Raw genomic sequence first — 23,374 nt, forward strand, 5'->3', positions numbered from 1 at the left:
AAAACATTCTTTCTTTTCCATTTTAAGATAAATATAAGGGACACAAAGTATTTAATACGGAAATGTGAAAAGGAAATACTGGATGTAGACAATGCCCCCTTTCATTTCTGATGTAAAAAAAAATGCGAGGAACATACTGGTAAGGTTGTATGTTTTTATAATAAAAATGTGCTAATTTTTACATACATACCAAAGGCTTCGAGACTTGGTTTTAAAAGTCTACTCTTTTTTTTTTTTTAATTAAAGTTTATTCTTAATTCTGAAATGTACTACAGACTTCTGTGGATTAAAAAAATTTAGTAATTTAACAGTTGAATAGTGTTTTATCTCCCTAATCCCCTCTAGCAGCCCCTAGTTTCCTTCCTTTAAGGAACTAGCTAGTAAGACATGCTTGTTTTTGAGAAGAAAACTTACCAACTACCCAGTAACTTAGCTATTATTTGTGAAACTATGCAAAATGATTTACTGGGTAAGAGAGTTTTCTCTCTTCTATCTTTCTACTTTTCCTGCCTCACAAAGATTTTGTGCTTCAAGAAAAGGCTTTTAGTAAAATATGTCTCAAAGTATACTCCAACTGACTCTTACATTTTTATGAAATTCAGAAATGAAGTAACTTTTTGCTTCAATCCATCATTCTGGGGAGAAAAAAAAAAAAGCTGATGTTCATTTGAGTTCACATTTTTACAGTTCCTCTGAGGTGATTCCTCTAGGCTAGATTCTCCTGAAATAGCTATGTTGCTGCAGTACCACTAAATTAAGATGTGTTACTGGTTAGAAGCAATTCCATAGGACTAAGAGTCTCTGTAAAATTTGTTTTCCTAAGTATTGAATGAGCCAAATTTTAAGGTCCACTCCATGCCAAAGCATTTGTGTGAGAACTGGGGAGGGGAAGGAAATAAAGCACTCAGGTGGCAGTAAAAAGAGAGTAATTCTATTTGTTATTTGGGATTCTTTTAAAAATTAGGTTAAATGAAGTTTTATATTTCAAAAAGTTTGAACCTCAGAGAAAGCTAGCCCTTCATATAAAATCTCACTTGAGATTTGCGAAAAAGGATTCTAGGAAAGAAATATAGGCTAGATAAAATATTACAATAGGAATATTCTATCTAATTCTGATTTTGGCTATTGACATTTACTATAAGACTACGGATGGGGTTTTTTTCCTGTTTTCTGTACTTTCCAAATTTTGATTTTCTTTTTTCATACGTAAAAATTTGACAATGAGCTAACTTCACCAAATTAACTAAATATAAATGTCTTCCTTTCTGGTCCTTTGGTATATAAATTCTAGTATTATAAGACTTCTAAAAAATATATGCAATTTAGCATTCATTGCTCCACATCTTTATGTAAAATGAAAATCTGTAAATTTTCCTGGTATTTCCCCTCTTAACTTGTTTTTCTTGATTTACAACTCAGTCTTAAAGGAAAAATAAAAATTAAAGCTAGCTAGCATTAACTAGAGGAGGAAGAATACCTTCCTTATAAAATATACTGACCATGTTACATAAATAACTTTTGTAACATAGGCACAAAATTTTGAATTATTTTTAAAGAAAAAAACTTTTGTACATGTGTATGAGAATATATAATACATAAATTATATTTGTATAAAATCTAGAATGAGGCACACCTAACTCTTAATAATCCTATCACTGAGGAAGGAAAGAGGTAGAAGTGAGGAGGATCATGGTGTATTAGGTTTTTACTTTATGTGGTTCCACAGTTTTAATTTTTAAGCAAATATATTACTATTGAAATTTTTAATAATTATGCTACTTTTGTAATAATAAAACTAAAAGTTAAAAAATTTTTCAAAAGTAAACAAATCTTGGGACACCTGGGTGGCTCAGTTGGTTAAGCCGCTGCCTTCTGTTCAGGTCATGATCCTAGGATCGAGTCCCACATGGGGCTCCTTGCTCAGCGGGGAGCCTGCTTCTCCCTCTGCGTGCTCTGTCTGCTGCTCCCCCTGCTTGTGCTCTCTCTCCAAAAAAAAATTAAATAAAATCTTTAAAAAAAAAAAAAAGGTAGGGTGCCTGGGTGGCTGAGCTTTAAGCCACTGCCTTCGGCTCAGGTCACGATCTCAGAGTCTCAGGATGGAGTCCCACGACGGGCTTCCCCTGCTCGGCAAGGAGCTTTCTTCTCCCTCTCCCTGCCACGCCCCGATTGTGCTCGCTCGCTCTCTCTCTCTCTCTCTCTCGCTCTCTCTCTCTAATAAATAAAATCTTTATTTTTTTTTAAGATTTTATTTATTTGGCAGAGAGAGACACAGTGAGAGAGGGAACATAAGCAGGGAGAATGGGAGAGTGAGAAGCAGGCTTCCCACTGAGCAGGGAGCCTGATGCGGGGCTTGATCCCAGGATCACAACTGGAGCCTAAGGCAGATGCCCAAATGACTGAGCCACCCAGGTACCCCAAATAAATAAAATCTTAAAAAAAAAAAAAAAAAAAAGTAAACAAATCTCTCATGCCTATGGTCCATGGCTGTATTTTTGCTTAAAGCAAAGGATTATTACTCAGGCTAAAGGGCTTTAGAAAAGGACAAGGTAGATTGGAAGGTGTGGCAAAAGAGGACTTTGACACAGATTAGGTATTATCAGATTAACAAACTGAACTATAGTCAGCGTGGGGATCAAGTGGAAAGAGAACAAAAGACAAATTTAAGAATTCATAGGCACAGCTAGGGGATTTGTAGGGGGATAATACTCTGAATGGAATATCTGAAGAACAAAAACATTAAAGCAGCAACATAAAAAAGGACTTAAAAATTCAGAAGGGGAAGATAATTTCTCCTTCCAAATGCACCCTCGATTCTAACCTCAACTTGATGTGGGATTCCAGATAAACCACAACCTCTCTGAGATGTGTAAATCAGGGAGGTAGAATAGATGACTATGGTATTCTAACCATACAAATATAACAACAATATTACAATGTTCAATCTTTAAGTCCCTTCTAATACACATGATCCAAGAATCTACATTAAAAGTACAAAAAAAAAAAAAATGGGGGCACCTGATGGCTCAGTCGGTTAAGTGTCTGCCTTTGACTCAAGTCATGGTCTCAGGGTCCTGGGATCTGAGCCTGCCTTGAGCCCCATGTGGGCCTCTGTGCTCAGCGGGGAGAGTCTGCTTCTCCCTCTCCCTCTGTGCTGTCTCCCTCTCTCGTGCTCTCTCAAATAAAAATAAAATCTTTAGAGAAAAAATGTTTTTTACCCTTATCTAACTACCAGTTTACAGGAAGTACAGGAAACAGAGAAACATGTTAAATGTCTGCTCAGGAACATAATCAGGAAAACCCAAACTTGGAAACAAATGACAATTTCTTCAACAAATACATAGTAAGAAAAAAAAAGGGAAGGGAAGAAACCTATAGAATTAAAACTAAGCAAAACAAAAGATCTTAAAGTTATATCAATCTCAAAGAATAATTTCTTATGAAACAATTGGAGAAACATAAAATAAACAAGATACGTGATTTTAAGCAATCATATATTTTAGATGTGATAAGAGCCTTTACACTTGATCTTAGCCAAAAGACCGAGAAGCGATTTGATAATAGCCTTTAAAAGAATTCTTATGTTTTAGAGATACATAATGAAATATATAACTGTAGGGGCGCCTGGGTGGCTCAGTGGGTTAAGCCTCTGCCTTCGGCTCAGGTCATGATCTCAGGGTTCTGGGATCGAGCCCCGCATCGGGCTCTCTGCTCAGCGGGGAGCCTGCTTCCTCCTCTCTCTCTGCCTGCCTCTCTGCCTAGTTGTGATCTCTGTCAAATAAATAAATAAAATCTTAAAAAAAAACAAAAAGAAATATATAACTGTACAAGAGCTAAAAAGGGTAAAAACAGATTTTATTTATGACTACTGCAAAAGGGGAAAAGAGATATCAATATGGCTCCATTTCCAATACAACAAGAAACAGTGGGAATTTATAGCCAAGGAGAAGGGGCTTGGGGTGTTCAGTGGATGGAAAATTACTAAGAGGAAACATTTGGGAGTAAAGGGGATTCTGGATAAACAGATCTAACAGAATTCTTGCTGAAGGCAGTCCAGGGTGATAGGACATCACTGGAAGGATGGTGGGGGCTAACCCAAGGGTATTAAGAGTACAGAATTCTGGCTAAACCAACTTGGCCAAGATTATTGCCAAAATGAAGCAACATAAAAACAGACCAAAGTTGAGACCCAGTTGGGAAAAGAATCCAGATGAGCCTGACTAAAGTTTGATTAATATGAGACTATCAGTATAACATCTATCTATCTAAAATGATATGATGCTTCAGGGCGCCTAGGTGGATCAGCGGGTTAAGCCTCTGCCTTCGGCTCAGGTCATGATCTCAGGTTCCTGGGATCGGGCCCCAAGTCGGACTCTCTGCTCGACGGGAAGCCTGCTTCTCCCTCTCCCTCTGCCTGCCTCTCTGCCGGCTTGTGATCTCTCTCTCTCTCTGTCAAATAAATAATATATAAAATATTAAAATAAAATAAAATAAAATAAAATGATATGATGCTTCTGATGTATTTCAAAATAATAGAAAGTAGAGATAAAACAAAATTGGCCATAAATTGATAATTATTTTAGTGTTGAGAACAAAAAGATACATAATCTCTTCCCTGTATCTTTGTATAGAAGATACTTTTTAAAGAAATGCTTATAAATAAAATCAGTTTTATGAGATAAACATTAACAAAAAATTACATCCTTTACTCCTCAAACTGAATATATTACTACTAGAAGTATCAGATTAACTGTAGTTTACATTCCATTAAGTATAGCTGCTTTACATTTGTATTTGACACACTATATGACATTAAACTTTAACTTGTGTTGTCAATTCTCCTCCCTGAGCAAAAGCACCAGAGAAAAAAAGAGGAAGTAAAGCTTTCAAGAAAATCAACTCAAGCTACAGTTAGCTGCAAAGTTACTGCAGAAAAGAAAGAACATGGAAATTCTTCAGAAATGACAAGCCAGAAAATAAATTGAAAAAAACACAGAATGCTTTTGCAATATTCGTATCTCACAAACATAAAATGTTTTAGTTCTCAACATGGCTGTCTGGTTGCCCAAATAATGTATCTTAAGAGTAAAAACATGAAGAAAAGTTTCTTTCATAAATACCAAATGATCATTTTTAAAAATCAGGAACAAAAATACGAAAAAAAAAAAAAAGAGAGAGAGAGAGAGAACCAAAATGGCCAATATTTTTAATGTCTAAGCAATTCCTTTGCAAGAAATTTGTCAAGGGCTACCTGGGTAAGAGAGTCAATTAAGAATCCGACTCTTGGTTTCAGCTTAGATACTGACCTCAGTGTCCTGGGATCAGGTCCCATGTCGGGCTCCACAGTCAGCACAGAGTCTGCTTGATATTCTCTTTCCATCTCCCCCTCCCCCACTCACATTTTCTCTCTCTCCCTCTAAAATAAGTAAATCTTATAAAAAAGAAATTTGTCAAATATCCTCATGCATATACACAAACTGATACAAAGACTGAGTAAAATACAACTTTAAGAGTTCTAAGTTTTAGAAGTACTGAAATGCAAATTTAACAATATTTACATTAATGTAAATACACTAAAATATTCCATTTAAAGCATTTTTTTATTTTTTAAAGATTTTTATTTATTTATTTGATACAGAGAGAGATCATAAATAGGCAGAGAGGCAGGCAGAGAGAGGGGGAAAGCAGGCTCCCTGTTGAGCAGAGAGCCCAACACAGGGCTCCATCCCAGGACCCTGACTGAGATCATGACCTGAGCTGAAGGCAGAGGCTTAACCCACTGGGCCACCAAGGTGCCCCAAAATATTCCATTTAAAAGATAAACACTATCTCACTGGATTTTTAAAAGCCAACTATGTAATTATGAGAATATCAGCTAAAACATATCAATGCAGAAATGCTGAGAGGAAAAAGGATTTAAAAAAGAGCATGCAATCCTTAATCCAAAGAAAACTGGGGACCCATATTGATATCAAAGGGCATTTTAAAGAAAACAGTATAATTGGAAATAAAAAGAATCACTTCAAAGTAAAAGTAAGAAAAGTAAGGTGGTCCAATTCACCAGAAAGAGATGACCTAATAACATGAAATCAAAGTATAAGCAAAAATTTACAGAATGACAAGAAGTGGCAGTAGATGTCTATAAACACAGTGAAAATGTTTAATATATTGCCATCACCTGATAGAAACAAACAGAGAGAAAAACCAGTAGGAAAACTAGAGATTTCAACAGGAGGGTAACAAACTTAACATGATGGACATAGAGAAAAACATTAACCAAAAGCTTCACATCACATACTCTTCTACAACACAGGTGGAACACTGACAAAAAAAAAAAAGGCTTTTCCCCCCAGCCACGGTGCAAGTCTCAAAAAATTTCAACATATTAATATTACACAATGTATATTCTTTGGCAACAATGCAATAATGTTCTAAGTCAACCTGAAACAACCAGAAATTCCTCATATTTTGGAAATTAATTTTAAATTATTTTTAATTATTTTAAATCTACCTGACACAAATTCCTCACGTGTTTGGATATCTGTACGTCAAAACAGGTATCATTATGGAAGTTAGAAATTATTTTTAATAATAATGATGAAGACACATGACACTGAATATAAAAAAACAGTATTGGGAGGGACAGTCAGCTTTAAATGTATTCACCTGAAAAGCTTAAAATTAAGAAGCTAATCTTTCATTTCAATTAGGGGGAAAAAATAAAGCAAAATAAACCCCCAAAATATAGAAAATATGATCAGATATTAATGAAGCAGAAAACAAATTTTATAAAAAGGGGAACGCTAGTCCACTGGAAAGACTAATTGATAAATGTACAGTGACACTGATTAAAAGGTGAATGGGAGGGGCACCTGAGTGGCTCAGTGGGTTAAAGCCTCTGCCTTCGGCTCAGGTCATGATCCCAGGGTCCTGGGATCGAGCCCCGAATCGGGCTCTCTGCTACGAGGGGAGACTGCTTCCCTTCCTCTCTCTCTCTCTCTCTCTCTCTCTCTCTGGCTGCCTCTCGGCCTACTTGAGATCTCTGCCTGTCTAAATAAATAAATAAATCATTTAAAAAAAAAAAGGTGAATGGGAAAGATGATAAGAAGAAGAAAAGGAGGGAAGGAGAAGACAATGAGAGCACAAATAACCACTATCAGAAAGAAAAAGAAGACAAGACTAAGGAAATTGCAGGCATTCAAAAGACTTTATATTAATAAAATTTTTAAGTAAAAAGGTAAATTTTGAAAAAAAAAACAATTTATCAAACCAATCTAGAAAGAAACAGAAAATCAGAATAATGCTATAACTATTAAAGAAGTTGAACTATAATTTAAAACCTTCCTACAGGGGTGCCTGGGTGGCTCAGTGGGTTAAGCCTCTGCCTTCAGCCCAGATCATGATCTCAGGGTAATCAGATGGAGCCCTGCATCGGGCTTGCTGCTCAGCAGGGAGCCTGCTTCACCCCCACTCTTTCTGCCTGCCTCTCTGCCCACTTGTGATCTCTGTCTGTCAAATCAATCAACCAAAAAATCAATCTTAAAAAAAAAAAAAAAAACCCTTCCTACAAAGAAAATTCTAAGCCTGGAGTTTCATTGGCAAATTCTACCAAAACGTAGGAATAAATAATAATGCCAACATTTCATAAACCACTCCAGTCTAGAAAAAGAAGGCATCATCTACAACTTACTTCATGAGGGGAATATAACCTTGATACTAAAATGAGAACAACAACAAAAAAATAAATAAAATGAGAACAAAATGACAAAGGAAAGCTACCAGCAATCTGTTATAAACAGATGCAAAAGTCCTAAACAAAGGTAAACCAAACCCAGCAATTTATATACAAGAGAAAAACCTAAAACAATACACTACTACATCAATGATCAAACTGAGTTTATACAAGGAATGCAAGTTGGTTTAAGCATCTGAAAAATCAACTGTTTATTAACAGAAACAAAGATATACATCAAATAATCACCTCAAAAAATGGAAGGAAAATGATAAATGCAACAACCATTCATAATTTTAAATTGTATATTCTTAAATCAACTAGGAATGGATGTAAATCTATTTAATCTGATAAATGATAACACAAAAATTCATTAACATCATACTTAAATTTCAAGGTGAATACTTAATGGTGAAACCTCAGGATCAGAACAAGACAAAAGATGCCAGCAATCACCATTTGCATTCAACTGTTTACTAGAAGATTTACCCAGTGCAGTTAAACAAGAGGGGAAAGGGTAGGGAAAACTATGAAGACCAGGAAGAAACAAAGTGGTCACTATTTGCCAATGACACGACTATATTTTTTTTTTAAGATTTTATTTATTTATTTCACGAGAGAGATCACAAGTAGGCAGAGAGGCAGGCAGAGAGAGAGAGAGAGAGAGAGAGGAGGAAGCAGGTTCTCCGCTGAGCAGAGAGCCCGATGCGGGACTCGATCCCAGGACCCTGAGTTCATGACCTGAGCCAAAGGCAGCGGCTTAACCCACTGAGCCACCCAGGCGCCCCGACACGACTATATTCTTAAGAGACATCACAAATAGGTCATTTTAATTACAGTTATGCAAGGTTGATGAATTTTTTGTTGTTGTTAAAGATTTTATTTATTTGACAGACAGAGATCACAAGCAGGCAGAGAGGCAGGCAGAGAGAGTGAGGTGGGAAGCAGACTCCCTGCTGAGCAGAGAGTCAGATGCGGGGAGGGGGGGGGGGGGGGCGCCTCGATCCCAGGTCCTAGGATCATGACCTGAGCCAAAGGCAGAGGCTTTAACCCACTGAACCACTCAGGCGCCCCAAGGTTGATGAATTTTTAAAAATCAATATTCAAAAGCTGTATTTCAAAATATGCCAGCAGATACGATATTAAATTTAAAACTAAAAATAGCATTAAATACCAACAGCATTACAAAAATTATTTGTTGCAACAAATAATGAAGACAAAGGTCACTAGGAAGGACTAAAACTTTATTGGAAGACATTTAAAAAGACTCAAGTAGGGGCGCCTGGGTGGCTCAGTGGGTTAAAGCCTCTGCCTTCGGCTCAGATCATGATCCCAGGGTCCTGGGATCGAGCCCCACATGGGGCTCTCTGCTCGGGAGGGAGACTGCTTCCCCCTCTCTCTGCCTGCCTCTCTGCCTGCTTGTGATCTCTGTCTGTCAAATAAATAAATAAAATCTTAAAAAAAAAGACTCAAGTATGTAGAGGAGTATACCAAGCTCAAGAATTAGATTCAAAGTGAACTAGAGACTCAATTAAATGCCAATCAAAAACCTGAAAGAAGACTTTACCTCTGTTCTGACCTTAGTCTGCACTTTCTAACTAATGAAGTTCTTTCCAGCTGAGGCAAAAGACCTAATGCGCAAAAGCATCCTGTAATGGGAACGGAAACTACCCTGATACCAGTAAGACCCCACATTTTTTACACGAAGACAATGATCAACTTGACCAACCTTTACAGCCAACATTGCCTGTACCCGTCAACCTTTGTCCCATATTCCCCTTACATAAACCTAGAAATACTTTCTGCACTTTGGAGACAGTCTTTGAAACGTTAGTCCACTATCTTCCTGGCATTGGCCTCACAGAAATAAACTCCTTTGTTGTTTCACCATCACCTGTCTCACTGCCTTCCAATTTTGTCAGCAGTGAGTGGCCAAACCTGGTCTATTTGGGACCCCTGGAGCCAGGAGCTCTTGCATCCTTGGACCCTAGTTAAAAACCCAACAGGCTTTTTTATGACAAATTACACTCAGATTTACATAGAAATAACAAGGCCCAAGAATAATCAAGACAGTCTTAAAGGGAGAGGACTTGCTGTACTAGATACTGAGAGTGTTTTATTCACAGGAACATTATAAACAGAATGCTTCAGCATACAGCTAAAATAAATAAATAAACCAATCACACACAATAAAGAGTCAAGAAATAGATCCTCCTATATATGAGTCTTGGTGTACAGCAGAGGTTGCACTATAGAAGAATGAAGAAAAAACTGATTTTCTTAGTATTTAGCATTAGGACAACGGGCTATCCATACAGGAAAAAGCTAAATACACCCTAATCCATTCACCTACACATACATACATACACATACACACACATACACACACTCAGGTAATTATAGACCTAAAGGCAAATATAGTTCTACAGTAAAAGGCAAATACAGCTCTTACAAAATAATATAGCAAAATATATTCATATATTCATGATCTCAGCATTAGCCATAAAGCAAAAGATTAATACAGAGGACCACGTTACAAGTAAGAATATTTGTTCATAATTTGTCCATTAGGAGAATGCTACAGACTGTTTATATCCCACCAAATTTTTACCTTGAAAGTTAATCCCCCATGTGATGGTATTTGGAGGTGGGACCTTTGGGAAGTGGTCATGAGGGTGGTCAGGAATGGGATTAGTGCCCTTACAAAGAGACTCCAGAGAGTTACCTCAAGGACACAGCAAAAAGACGGCAGATAGGAACCAGAAGCAAGACCTCCTCACCAGACAACGAGTCTGCCAGTGTCTTGGACATCCCAGCCTCCAAAACTGTAGAAATAAACTGTGAGCAACACATAAAAATAAAACCAAAAGCCATGCTTGTTGTTTAAGCCACCCCGTCTATAGTATTTTTGTTAAAGCAGCCCAAATGGACAACAGAAAATGAAACAAGACCCACAGAACAGAAAATATTTATAACAATATGACCAACAAAAAGCTTGTATATACAAAATAAAGAATTTTCACAAATGTCTCAGATACATCAACAGAAAAACGGGCAAATGACTTAAATAGGTACTTCAAAAAAAATTTTTTAAATAGCCAATGAGCATGAAAAAATGCTCACCCTCCTTGGTGACCAAGGAAATGCAAATGAAAACCACAATCTGAATCTATTATTTAGCCAACAGACGGGCAAAATTAAAAGTGTGACAAAATTAAGAGGTTGGTGAATGTGGAGCAAAGGAAGCTTTCATACATAGCTCAACCAAGTGTAAATGGGAATACCACTATGGAAAACATAACCTATGCTGCAATAAATTCACTCCAAATGAATTTACACACATATCCACCAGAACAAATGCAAAATAAGCAAAGTAGCAATGTTTGTAACCACCAAAAACTGCTGGTAATTCAGAGATTCATCAATATTAAAAAAGAAAGAGGTAAACTACGGTATGGTATTCATAAAAAAGAATAATATAGTCTAGAGCAACATGGCAACAAGCATCTACTGCCTGCAATATAAAAGATTCTTGAGGGGTCCCTGGGTGGCTCAGTGGGTTAAAGCCTCTGCCTTCGGCTCGGGTCATGATCCCAGGGTCCTGGGACTGAGCCCCACATCAGGCTCTCTGCCCAGTGGGGAGCCTGCTTCCTCCAATCTCTCTCTCTCTGCCTGCCTCTCCGCTTACTTGTGATCTCTATCAAATAAATAAATAAAATCTTTAAAAAAATTAAAAAATAAAGAAAATTAAGAAAAGATTCTTGAAAATCACACTGCATAAACACAAGCAAGAAATACATACCGTATAATTCCTTTTATTTAATAATCTGTAATTTTCCAAAACAGGCAATGCTAAATTATAATTTTAAGGATGTATACTTACATCATCAAGCCATAAAGTAAAGCAAAAAAAGGTAACTAGACAAAGAGAAAATGGTATTTACCTCTAGGGAAAGGAAAAGGGTTGAGATTGTTAAGGTACACGCAGGAGGCTTCTGAAGTATGGTAACGCTTTCTTTTCTTTTCTTTTTAAGATTTTGTTTACTTATTTGACAGAAAGAGACAGCGAGAGAGGGAATACAAGCAGGGGGAGTGGGAGAGGGATCCTGGGATCATGACCCTAGCCAAAGGCAGATGCTTAACAACTGAGCGACCCAAGCACCCCTCTTCTTTTCTTTTTTAAAGATTCATTCATTCATTCATTCATTTTAGAGAGAGAGAAGGCATGTGTGCGCACACATGCCCATGAGGGGGAGCAGGGACAGAGAGAGAGAATCAGACTCCCCACTGAGCCAGAGGTAGATTGGATCTCATGGTCCATGAGATCATGACCTGACCTGAAACTAAGAGTCGGATGCTCAATCAACTGAGCCACCCAGGAGCCCCAGTGCTTTATTTCCTTAACCTGGTTATACTGCAAAAGTCCCTGCTTTGTTATAACTCATTAAGCTGGATAATTATGCTTTATGCATTTTTCTGGTATATGTTACATTTCACAATTCAAAAGTTGGGGTTTATTTTTACTTTTTTTTTTAAACTCTATTTTTTCAGTGTTCCAAGATTCATTGTTTACACATCACACCCAGTGCTCCATGCAATATGTGCCCTCCTTAATACTCACCACCGGGCTCATCCAACCCTCACCCACCTCCCCTCCAAAATCCTCAGTTTGTGAGTTAGAAACTTATCCTATCTTTAATTCTATTAACATCTAATATGGATTTATTTTTTTTTCTTGCTTCCCTACCCCAACACTCTAGTCTAATCTTATTTACAGTCTCAATCAGTTACAGAAAACAAGTTTGTAAGTATCTACGTTGACTTTTATTTTGTATAAGCACAGCTTCTCCCAAGGAACTTCCCCTAAATGACTATTTAAACAGATCCATTGACTCCGCATGATTTTATGTATTTAGTTCAGTATATGATGTTACAGGCTTAGCTCAAAACTCCTGAAAGCTTTCTCAAATTGAATTCTTAACTGGGGGGCGCCCGTGTGGCTCAGTGGGTTAAAGCCTCTGCCTTTGGCTCAGGTCCTGATCTCAGGGTCCTCTGCTCTCTGCTCAGCGGGGAGCCTGCTTCCCCCTCTCTGTCTGCTGGCCTCTCGGCCTACTTGTGATCTCTATCTCTGTCAAATAAATAAATAAAATCTTTAAAAAAAAAAAAAAGAATTCTTAACTGGAATCACAAACACGAAAAATGATTTAACCAACTATTTTCTTAATTCTTCCAAGAACAGTTCAGAGGTAATATTCTACATGCACGGGAGAAACATTAATTTATTACTTCATGACATTATGGTAAGAGAGGTAGGGTACACACACAAAAATTATTCTTTGACTCAATTTCAGTTAACTTTCTGTGGGCTTTTAAAAAAATAATTTAGGGGCACCTGGGTGGCTCAGCTGTTAAGCATCTGCCTTCCGCTCAGATGATGATCCCACAGTCCTGGTATCGAGCCCCGCATCAGGCTGCCTGCTTGGCGGGAAGTCTGCTTCTCCCTCTCCCACTCCCCATGCTTGTGTTTCCTCTCTCACTGTCTCTCTATCAAATAAATAAATAAAATCTTTAAAAATAATAATAATAAATAAATCAATAATTTAATTTTTTGTACAGCAATAGTAATAATTGCAGTTAATATTTGAGATATAAATCATCAGGATCTATATATTTCAATAAAAACTAGGCTCACTTCTTTCCAGTGATTTTTTAAAAAGATTTATTTACAGAGAGAGAATGCAGATGTGTGCATGTATGGGGGGAATGGGCAGAGGGACAGAATCTCAAGCAGACTTCCACTTAGCACAGAGCCCAATGCTGGGATTAATCCTGCAACCCTAGAATCATGACATGAGCTGAAACCAAGAGTCGGACACTTAACTGAATGAGCCACCCAGGTGTCCCTCCAGTGACCTTTATGATGACAGTATTTGTTTATTTATTTATTTATTTATTTATTTTTATTCTTTTAAATTTTATTTTTTATAAACATATATTTTTACCCCCAGGGGTACAGGTCTGCGAATCGCCAGGTTTACACACTTCACAGCACTCACCATAGCACATACCCTCCCCAATATCCATAACCCCACCCCCCCACTCCCAACCCCCCTTCCCCCATCAACTCTCAGTTTGTTTTGTGAGATTAAGAGTCACTTATGGTTTGTCTCCCTCCCAATCCCATCTTGTTTTATTTACTCTTCTCCTACCCCCTTAACCCCCGATGTTGCATCTCCTCTCCCTCATATCAGGGAGATCATATGATAGTTGTCTTTCTCCGATTGACTTATTTCGCTAAGCACGATACCCTCTAGTTCCATCCACGTCGTCGCAAATGGCAAGATTTCATTTCTTTTGATGGAGGCATAGTAATTCCATTGTGTATATATACCACATCTTCTTTATCCTTCGTCTATTGATGGACATCTAGGTTCTTTTCATAGTTTGGCTATTGTAGACATTGCTGCTATAAACATTCGGGTGCACGTGCCCCTTTGGATCACTACGTTTGTATCTTTAGGGTAAATACCCAGCAGTACAATTGCTGGGTCATAGGGTAGTTCTATTTTCAACATTTTGAGGAACCTCCATGCTGTTTTCCAGAGTGGTTGCACCAGCTTGCATTCCCACCAACAGTGTAGGAGGGTTCCCCTTTCTCCACATCCTCACCAGCATCTGTCATTCCCCGACTTGTTAATTTTAGCCATTCTGACTGGTGTGAGGTGATATCTCATGGTGGTTTTGATTTGTATTTCCCTGATGCCGAGTGATATGGAGCACTTTTTCATGTGTCTGTTGGCCATCTGGATGTCTTCTTTGCAGAAATGTCTGTTGATGTCCTCTGCCCATTTCTTGATTGGATTATTTGTTCTTTGGGTGTTGAGTTTGCTAAGTTCTTTATAGATTTTGGACACTAGCCCTTTATCTGATATGTCGTTTGCAAATATCTTCTCCCATTCTGTCACTTGTCTTTTGATTTTGTTAACTGTTTCCTTTGCTGTGCAAAAGCTTTTGATCTTGATAAAATCCCAATAGTTCATTTTTGCCCTTGCTTCCCTTGCCTTTGGTGATGTTCCTAGGAAGATGTTGCTGCGGCTGAGGTCGAAGAGGTTGCTGCCTGTGTTCTCCTCGAGGATTTTGATGGATTCCTTTGTCACATTGAGATCCTTCATCCATTTTGAGTCTATTTTCGTGTGTGGTGTAAGGAAATGATCCAATTTCATTTTTCTGCATGTGGCTGTCCAATTTTCCCAACACCATTTATTGAAGAGGCTGTCTTTTTTCCATTGGACATTCTTTCCTGCTTTGTCAAAGATGAGTTGACCATAGAGTTGAGGGTCCATTTCTGGGCTCTCTATTCTGTTCCATTGATCTATGTGTCTGTTTTTGTGCCAGTACCATGCTGTCTTGATGATGACAGCTTTGTAATAGAGCTTGAAGTCCAGAATTGTGATGCCACCAACTTTGGCTTTCTTTTTCAATATTCCTTTGGCTATTCGAGGTCTTTTCTGGTTCCATATAAATTTTAGGATTGTTTGTTCCATTTCTTTGAAAAAAATGGATGGTACTTTGATAGGAACTGCATTAGATGTGTAGATTGCTTTAGGTAGCATAGACATTTTCACAATATTTATTCGTCCAATCCAGGAGCATGGAACATTTTTCCATTTCTTTGTGTCTTCCTCAATTTCTTTCATGAGTACTTTATAGTTTTCTGTAAATAGATTCTTAGTCTCTTTGGTTAGGTTTATTCCTAGGTATCTTATAGTTTTGGGTGCAATTGTAAATGGGATGGACTCCTTAATTTCTCTTTCTTCTGTCTTGTTGCTGGTGTAGAGAAATGCAACTGATTTCTGTGCATTGATTTTATATCCTGACACTTTACTGAATTCCTGTACAAGCTCTAGCAGTTTTGGAGTGGAGTCTTTTGGGTTTTCCACATATAGTATCATATCATCTGCGAAGAGTGATAGTTTGACTTCTTGGTTGCCAATTTGGATGCCTTTAATTTCCTTTTGTTGTCTGATTGCTGGGGCTAGGACTTCTAGTACTATGTTGAATAGCAGTGGTGATAACGGACATCCCTGCCGTGTTCCTGACCTTAGCGGAAAAGCTTTCAGTTTTTCTCCATTGAGAATGATATTTGCGGTGGGTTTTTCATAGATGGCTTTGATAATTTTGAGGTATGTGCCCTCTATCCCTACACTTTGAAGAGTTTTGATCAGGAACGGATGCTGTACTTTGTCAAATGCTTTTTCAGCATCTATGGAGAGTATCATATGGTTCTTGTTCTTTCTTTTATTAATGTGTTGTATCACATAGATTGATTTGCAGATGTTGAACCAACCTTGCAGCACTGGAATAAATCCCACTCGGTCATGGTGAATAATCCTTTTAATGTACTGTTGAATCCTATTGGCTAGTATTTTGGCGAGAATTTTTGCATCTGTGTTCATCAAGGATATTGGTCTGTAGTTCTCTTTTTTGATGGGATCCTTGTCTGGTTTTGGGATCAAGGTGATGCTGGCCTCATAAAATGAGTTTGGAAGTTTTTCTTCCACTTCTATTTTTTGGAACAGTTTTAGGAGAATAGGAATTAGTTCTTTAAATGTTTGGTAGAATTCCCCTGGGAAGCCATCTGGCCCTGGGCTTTTGTTTGTTTGGAGATTTTTGATGACTGTTTCAATCTCCTTACTGGTTATGGGTCTGTTCAGGCTTTCTATTTCTTCCTGGTTCAGTTGTGGTAGTTTATATGTCTCTAGGAATGCTTCCATTTCTTCCAGATTGTCAAATTTGTTGGCATAGAGTTGCTCATAGTATATTCTTATAATTGTCTGTATTTCTTTGGGGTTAGTTGTGATCTCTCCTCTTTCATTCGTGATTTTATTTATTTGGGTCCTTTCGTCTTTTTGATAAGTCTGGCCAGGGATTTATCAATCTTATTAATTCTTTCAAAGAACCAGCTCCTAGTTTCGTTGATTTGTTCTATTGTTTTTTTGGTTTCTATTTCATTGATTTCTGCTCTGATCTTTATGATTTCTCTTCTCCTGCTGGGTTTAGGGTTTCTTTCTTGTTCTTTCTCCAGCTCCTTTAGGTGTAGGGTTAGGTTGTGTACCTGAGACCTTTCTTGTTTCTTGAGAAAGGCTTGTACCGCTATATATTTTCCTCTCAGGACTGCCTTTGTTGTGTCCCACAGATTCTGAACCGTTGTGTTTTCATTATCATTTGTTTCCATAAGTTTTTTCAATTCTTCTTTAATTTCCTGGTTGACCCATTCATTTTTTAGAAGGATGCTGTTTAGTCTCCATGTATTTGGGATCTTTCCAAATTTCTTCTTGTGATTGAGTTCTAGCTTCAGAGCATTGTGGTCTGAAAATATGCAGGGAATGATCCCAATCTTTTGATACCAGTTGAGACTTGATTTAGGACCGAGGATGTGATCTATTCTGGAGAATGTTCCATGTGCACTAGAGAAGAATGTGTATTCTGTTGCTTTGGGATGAAAGGTTCTGAATATATCTGTGATGTCCATCTGGTCCAGTGTGTCATTTAAGGCCTTTATTTCCTTGTTGATCTTTTGCTTGGATAATCTGTCCATTTCAGTGAGGGGAGTGTTAAAATCCCCTACTATTATTGTATTCTTGTCGATGTGTTTCTTTGATTTTGTTATTAATTGGTTTATATAGTTGGCTGCTCCCACGTTAGGGGCATAGATATTTAAAATTGCTAGATCTTCTTGTTGGACAGTTCCTCTGAGTATGATATAGTGTCCTTCCTCATCTCTTATTATAGTCTTTGGCTTAAAATCTAATTAATCTGATATAAGGATTGCCACTCCTGCTTTCTTCTGATGTCCATTAGCATGGTAAATTCTTTTCCACCCCCTCACTTTAAATCTGGAGGTGTCTTCGGGTTTAAGATGAGTTTCTTGTAGGCAACATATAGATGGGTTTTGTTTTTTCATCCATTCTGATACACTGTGTCTTTTGATTGGGGCATTTAGCCCATTAACATTCAGGGTAAGTATTGAGAGATATGAATTTAGTGCCATTGTATTGCCTGTAAGGTGACTGTTATTGTATATTGTCTCTGTTTCTTTCTGATCTACTACTTTTAGGGTCTCTCTTTGCTTAGAGGACCCCTTTCAATATTTCCTGTAAAGCTGGTTTGGTATTTGCAAATTCTTTCAGTTTTTGTTTGTCCTGGAAGCTTTTAATCTCTCCTTCTATTTTCAACGATAGCCTAGCTGGATATAGTATTCTTGGCTGCATGTTTTTCTCATTTAGTACTCTGAATATATCATGCCAGCTCTTTCTGGCCTGCCAGGTCTCTGTGGATAAGTCTGCTGCCAATCTAATATTTTTACCATTGTACGTTACAGACTTCTTTTCCCGGGCTGCTTTCAGGATCTTTTCTTTGTCACTAAGACTTGTCAATTTTACTATTAGGTGACGGGGTGTGGACCTATTCTTATTGATTTTGAGGGGGATTCTCTGCATCTCCTGGATTTTGATGCTTGTTCCCTTTGCCATATTAGGGAAATTCTCTCCAATAATTCTCTCCAACATACCTTCTGCTCTCCTCTCTGTTTGCTCTTCTTCTGGAATCCCAATTATTCTAATGTTGTTTCGTCTTAGGGTGTCCCTTATCTCTCGAATTCTCCCCTCGTGGTCCAGTAGCTGTTTGTCCCTCTTTTGCTCAGCTTCTTTATTCTCTGTCATTTGGTCTTCTATATCGCTAATTCTTTCTTCTGCCTCATTTATCCTAGCAGTCAGAGCCTCCATTTTTGATTGCACCTCATTAATAGCTTTTTTCATTTCAACTTGGTTAGATTTTAGTTCTTTTATTTCTCCAGGAAGGGCTTTTATCTCTCCAGAGAGGGTTTCTCTAATATCTTCCATGCCTTTTTCGAGCCCAGCTAGAACCTTGAGAATCGTCATTCTGAACTCTGGATCTGACATATTACCAATGTCTGTATTGATTAGGTCCCTAGTCTTTGGTACTGCCTCTTGTTCTTTTTTTTGTGGTGAATTTTTCCGCCTTGTCATTTTGTCCAGATAAGAGTATATGAAGGAGCAAGTAAAATACTAAAAGGGTGGCAACAACCCCAGGAAAATATGCTTTAGCCAAATCAGAAGAGATCCCAAATCGTGAGGGGGTAGAAAGGGGATAAAAAGGGGTTCAGAAAGAAAAAAAAAAAAAAAAGAAACTATTAAAAAAAGAAAGCCGATAAAGAAAAAATATAAAAAGGAAAAAAATATATATATATATATTAGATAAACTATTTAAAAAACGTTAAAAAAGAAAATGGTAAAAGTTAAAAAAATTTAGCAGAAGAGAAAAAAAAATTGAAGAAAAAAAAATTAAATTAACTGCAAGTCTAAAGAATCATGGGGAGAAAGCCATGAGTTCCGCACTTTGCTTTCTCCTCCTCTGGAATTCCGCCGCTCTCCTTGGTTTGAAACTGCACTACTTGGTAGGTGAAGTTGGTCCTGGCTGGGTTTCTCGTTGATCTTCTGGGGGAGGGGCTTGTTGTAGTGATTCTCAAGCGTCTTTGCCCCAGGCGGAGCTGCACCGCCCTTACCAGGGGCCGGGCTGAGTAATCCGCTCAGGTTTGCTGGGTTTGCTTTCGGGAGCTTTTGTTCCCTGAGCGCTTTCCGTAGAGTTCTAGAAGACGGGAATGAAGATGGCGGCCTCCCGGTCTCAGGCCCGGAGGAGCCAAGAGCCCGGTGCCCCACCCCTCAGTGCGCCCTCAGAGAACAGCGCCCAACTACTCCCGTCACCCTGCCTCCGGCCGCGCTCCGAGCTGACCGAGCCTGCGACCGGGTCAAGGTAACCCCGAGCTGAGAGTCACTCCTCGGCTCTGTCTCTGTAGCCAGCTTCCCCGTTCTAATACCTGAAAGCTCTGCGACCCTCAGACACCCCCGATCCTTCTGTGAGCCTGCGGGACTGAGGCCACGCTGACCCCGCGTGGGCTTCACCCCAGTTAAGCCTCTGGAGCGATGTCCCTCAGCGGAACAGACTTTTAAAAGTCCTGATTTTGTGCTCCATTGCTCCGCCGCTCACCGGGAGCCGGCCCCTCCCCTCGAGGTCTATCTTCCAGTCACTTTGGATTCACTTCTCCGCCAGTCCTACCTTTCAGATAGTGGTTGATTTTCTGTTTCTAGAATTGCTGTTCTTCTTCTCTTCAATCTCCCGTTGGATTTGTAGGTGTTTGCAATCTTTAGATAAGCTATTTAGCTGATCTCCCGCTACCTGTAGTCTCAGCTGCTACTTCTCCGCCATCTTGACTCCTCCTGTATGATGATAGTATTTGACTGGCTTTTGACTGGCTTTCCACTGGTATTTTAGGTTATGTTTATCAAGGTGTCACTTTATAATACCAAGTTCTTTTCCTTTGTTCATTAGTAACATCTTCAATGACAGCACTTCATAAACTTAGTATGGGTTAGTTTTCCCTAAATGCATTACCATGCTCTTACACAAACACACAAATTAGGGAAGTCCCTTACTCCACACGTATTAGGTAGGTGAAATAGGTTGCTCTGACTGAAGTGACCTGGAGATGCAGGTGCAGAAAATGTTTACAAGACAATTGGCAACAGAATATAAAGAGTGTCAAATTTATTAAGAACATGACACTGCTTAGAATAAGTATCACATGAACCTTAGAATTATTTATTTCTAAAAATAATTCTGAGTAGACCATTTGAAAGAGTTGTGACCTTTTCCCAACAGAGAGCCATTAAATGGTAGTGGTAGTATTTTATTAACTTAAAGAATTTCTAAAAAAACCCTTTACTGAGAAGATTCATGATATAACCATCTCAATGCTTTTTAAAGGCTTAATAGTTTAATGTTGCCAAATTCAAAAATTTTTAAAGATTTTATTTATCATTTATCCTGGGGGACTGGGGAGCACAGAGAGAACAGGCTCCACACTGAGCCTGACGTGGGGCTCAATCTCATAACCCTGAGAACACGAGCTGAGCCGAAATCAAGAGTTGGATGCCTACTAAATCACCCAGGTGCCCCAACAAATTTAGATTTGGAGCCAAGTGCCTCATTATTAGAACAATGCCATCAATATTATCTGTACATGTCAGATAAAACAGTAAGACTAAAATGAACCTGTCATCTACTAAAGACAACATGCACAAATGTAACCTTTAAAACGCTGAGCAAAGTCAGATCATCAAAATACATTTCTGGGATTTCTGGAGTTCTACCACAACTTTACACTAAGTAATTTTTTTTTGCCTATAAAGCCACATGCAAGGACACTATATTTATTAAAAAAATTACTCCTGGTTGGGGCGCCTGGGTGGCTCAGTGGGTTGGGCCGCTGCCTTCGGCTCAGGTCATGATCCCAGGTCCTGGGTTCGAGCCCCGCATCGGGCTTTCTGCTCGGCGGGGGGCCTGCTTCTTCCTCTCTCTCTGCCTGCCTCTCTGCTTACTTGTGATTGCTCTCTGTCAAATAAATAAATAAAATCTTAAAAAAAAAAAAAAATTACTCCTGGATTACTTTATTAATGTTTTCTACCTGCAATTGTTATCAAAGAACTTCATTATTCTAATTCACAGAAAGCAACCAACTCTATCTTAGCAGCATTCAGGCTTTTTACCTTAGCAACAATTCAACCACCAACCACCTCGCATGGTGTCTGGCCCAAAAGGAGCCTAATAATTATTTACTGAATGGAATATGCATAGAACTGAATCTTGAGTAAAATACCAGAATTATCAGTTATCGATGTGTAGCAGGATTATGAAAAACTTTTATTTACTAACTTATATTTTTATCATTCATGTTTCCTACAATAAACACATTTTTGCTTTTATTATTTAAGAAGTTAGGGGCACCTGGGTGGCTCAGTTAGTTAAATGACTGCCTTTGGCTCTGGTCATGATCCTAGAGTCCCAGGATCAAGGCCCGCATAGGGCTCCCTGCTCGGTGGGGTCTGCTTCTCCCTATGACCCTCTCCCCTCTCATGCTCTCTCTCTCTCTCTCAAGTAAATAAATAACATCTTTTTAAAAAATAAAATTGAAATAAAAAGCTAACCCTTCCCAACTCATTTTTTAAAATAAACTTTATTATGAACTAATTTTAGATCTGCAGAAAGTTGCAAAGACAGTACAAAGAGGTCCCAAATACCTCCCACTCAGTTTTCTCAACTGTTAATATCTTTTATTCCCATAGTACATTTGTCTAAACTAAGAAACTGGCAATGGTACATAACTATTAAGTAAACTCCAGACCTTATCTTTTTTACCAGTTTTTATATTCATGTCCTCTTCCTATTCCAGGTTTCAATCCAAGATATCACAGTGTATTTTAACATGTCTCCCTAAACTCCTCTGGCCTACGACAACTTCTCAGTCTTTCCTGATTTTTCATGACCTTGACTGGTGAAGTATCCTGCAAAATGTCCTCCCCAGTGGAGATCTGTCTATTGTTTCTCTTGGGGTTAGAGTGGAATTATGGGTCTTTGAAAAGAATTATCACAAAGGTAAAGTGCCCATCCTGTCACATCATAGGAGTATGTAATATCCATATATCACTGGTGATATTAACCTCCCTTACTTGGTTACAGTAGTGTTTGCCACGCTTCTCCACTGCAAAGTTACTATTTTCTCCTTCTTTTCCTACTTTATTCTTTGGAAGTAAGTCACTAAGTCTAGCACACCCTTAAGGGAAAGGAGGTAGGAAGTAAGCTCCTCCTCCATGAGGAAGGAATATTTACATAAATTATTTGGAATTCTTCTACAAGGGAGACCTGTCTCTTTTCCTCTATTTATTTATTCATTCAATCATTTATATCAATGTCTATCACTTACATCATATATACATGCTCATTTATATTTATTTTATACTTTGGTTATAATCTAATTGTGCACTATTTATTTTGTTGCTCAAATTTTCCAGTTTTGGCTATTTGGAGCTCTTTCAGGTTAATTCCTGTGTTCCTTGGACAATCCCTCACCCTTTTGTGTTTGTTTTTTTGTTCAGTTTTGTTTTGACACTTCCTTACTTCTGGTATTACACATAATCTGGGCTCATCTTGTATATTCCTTGCCCAGTTCTAGAATCAGCATCTCTCCAGGGCAATCCATTATTAAGTCCTGGAGTTAACCATTTAAGATTTTTGTGAACCCAGGATAATCTATCTGAAGGTCAACATGTAATCTCAAAGCTGCACAAGTTAAATAAGTTTAAACTTTGAGTACCCAAGCCAAAATTGCCACAAATGACCCTCAAACATAATAGCAACACTTCCACCCTTTATTACATTCTTTTGTTTCCAAAAACTGAGCGGAGTTGGGTGGGTAGAATAGATATTTTGCATTCATTTTTCAGATAAGAAAACTGAGAAATAGAAGTGATGACAATGAGTAATGTCAGGGAGCTAGATATTGATATTGGTAGAGCGAATATCTTCCATCCTTTGCCTTCTTCCTCTCAGACAACACCATCACCATGGTGGGACCCTTGGCAATACAGCTATAACAATATGGGTATACTCATAGTTCCTGCTACTCCACTGAATATCCTAGGCTTCCTAGGTGTCCAGTTAAATCAAAACTTTTCTCTATATAGCCATATTAGTTCAACAAATGAAAAGGAAAAAATACTCCTAAAAATC

General features: G+C 38.2%; 1 protein-coding gene across 3 annotated transcripts in view; it reads right to left on the reverse strand.

The window, feature by feature from the left end:
- CLCN3 (chloride voltage-gated channel 3) overlaps window positions 1–23,374 on the reverse strand; it is a 102,281-nt gene that overhangs the window by 57,293 nt on the left and 21,614 nt on the right. The gene's annotated exons all lie outside the window — the stretch shown is intronic.

This window comes from Lutra lutra, chromosome 2 (genome assembly GCF_902655055.1).
Source record: "Lutra lutra chromosome 2, mLutLut1.2, whole genome shotgun sequence".
Taxonomy (NCBI): Eukaryota; Metazoa; Chordata; class Mammalia; order Carnivora; family Mustelidae; genus Lutra; species Lutra lutra.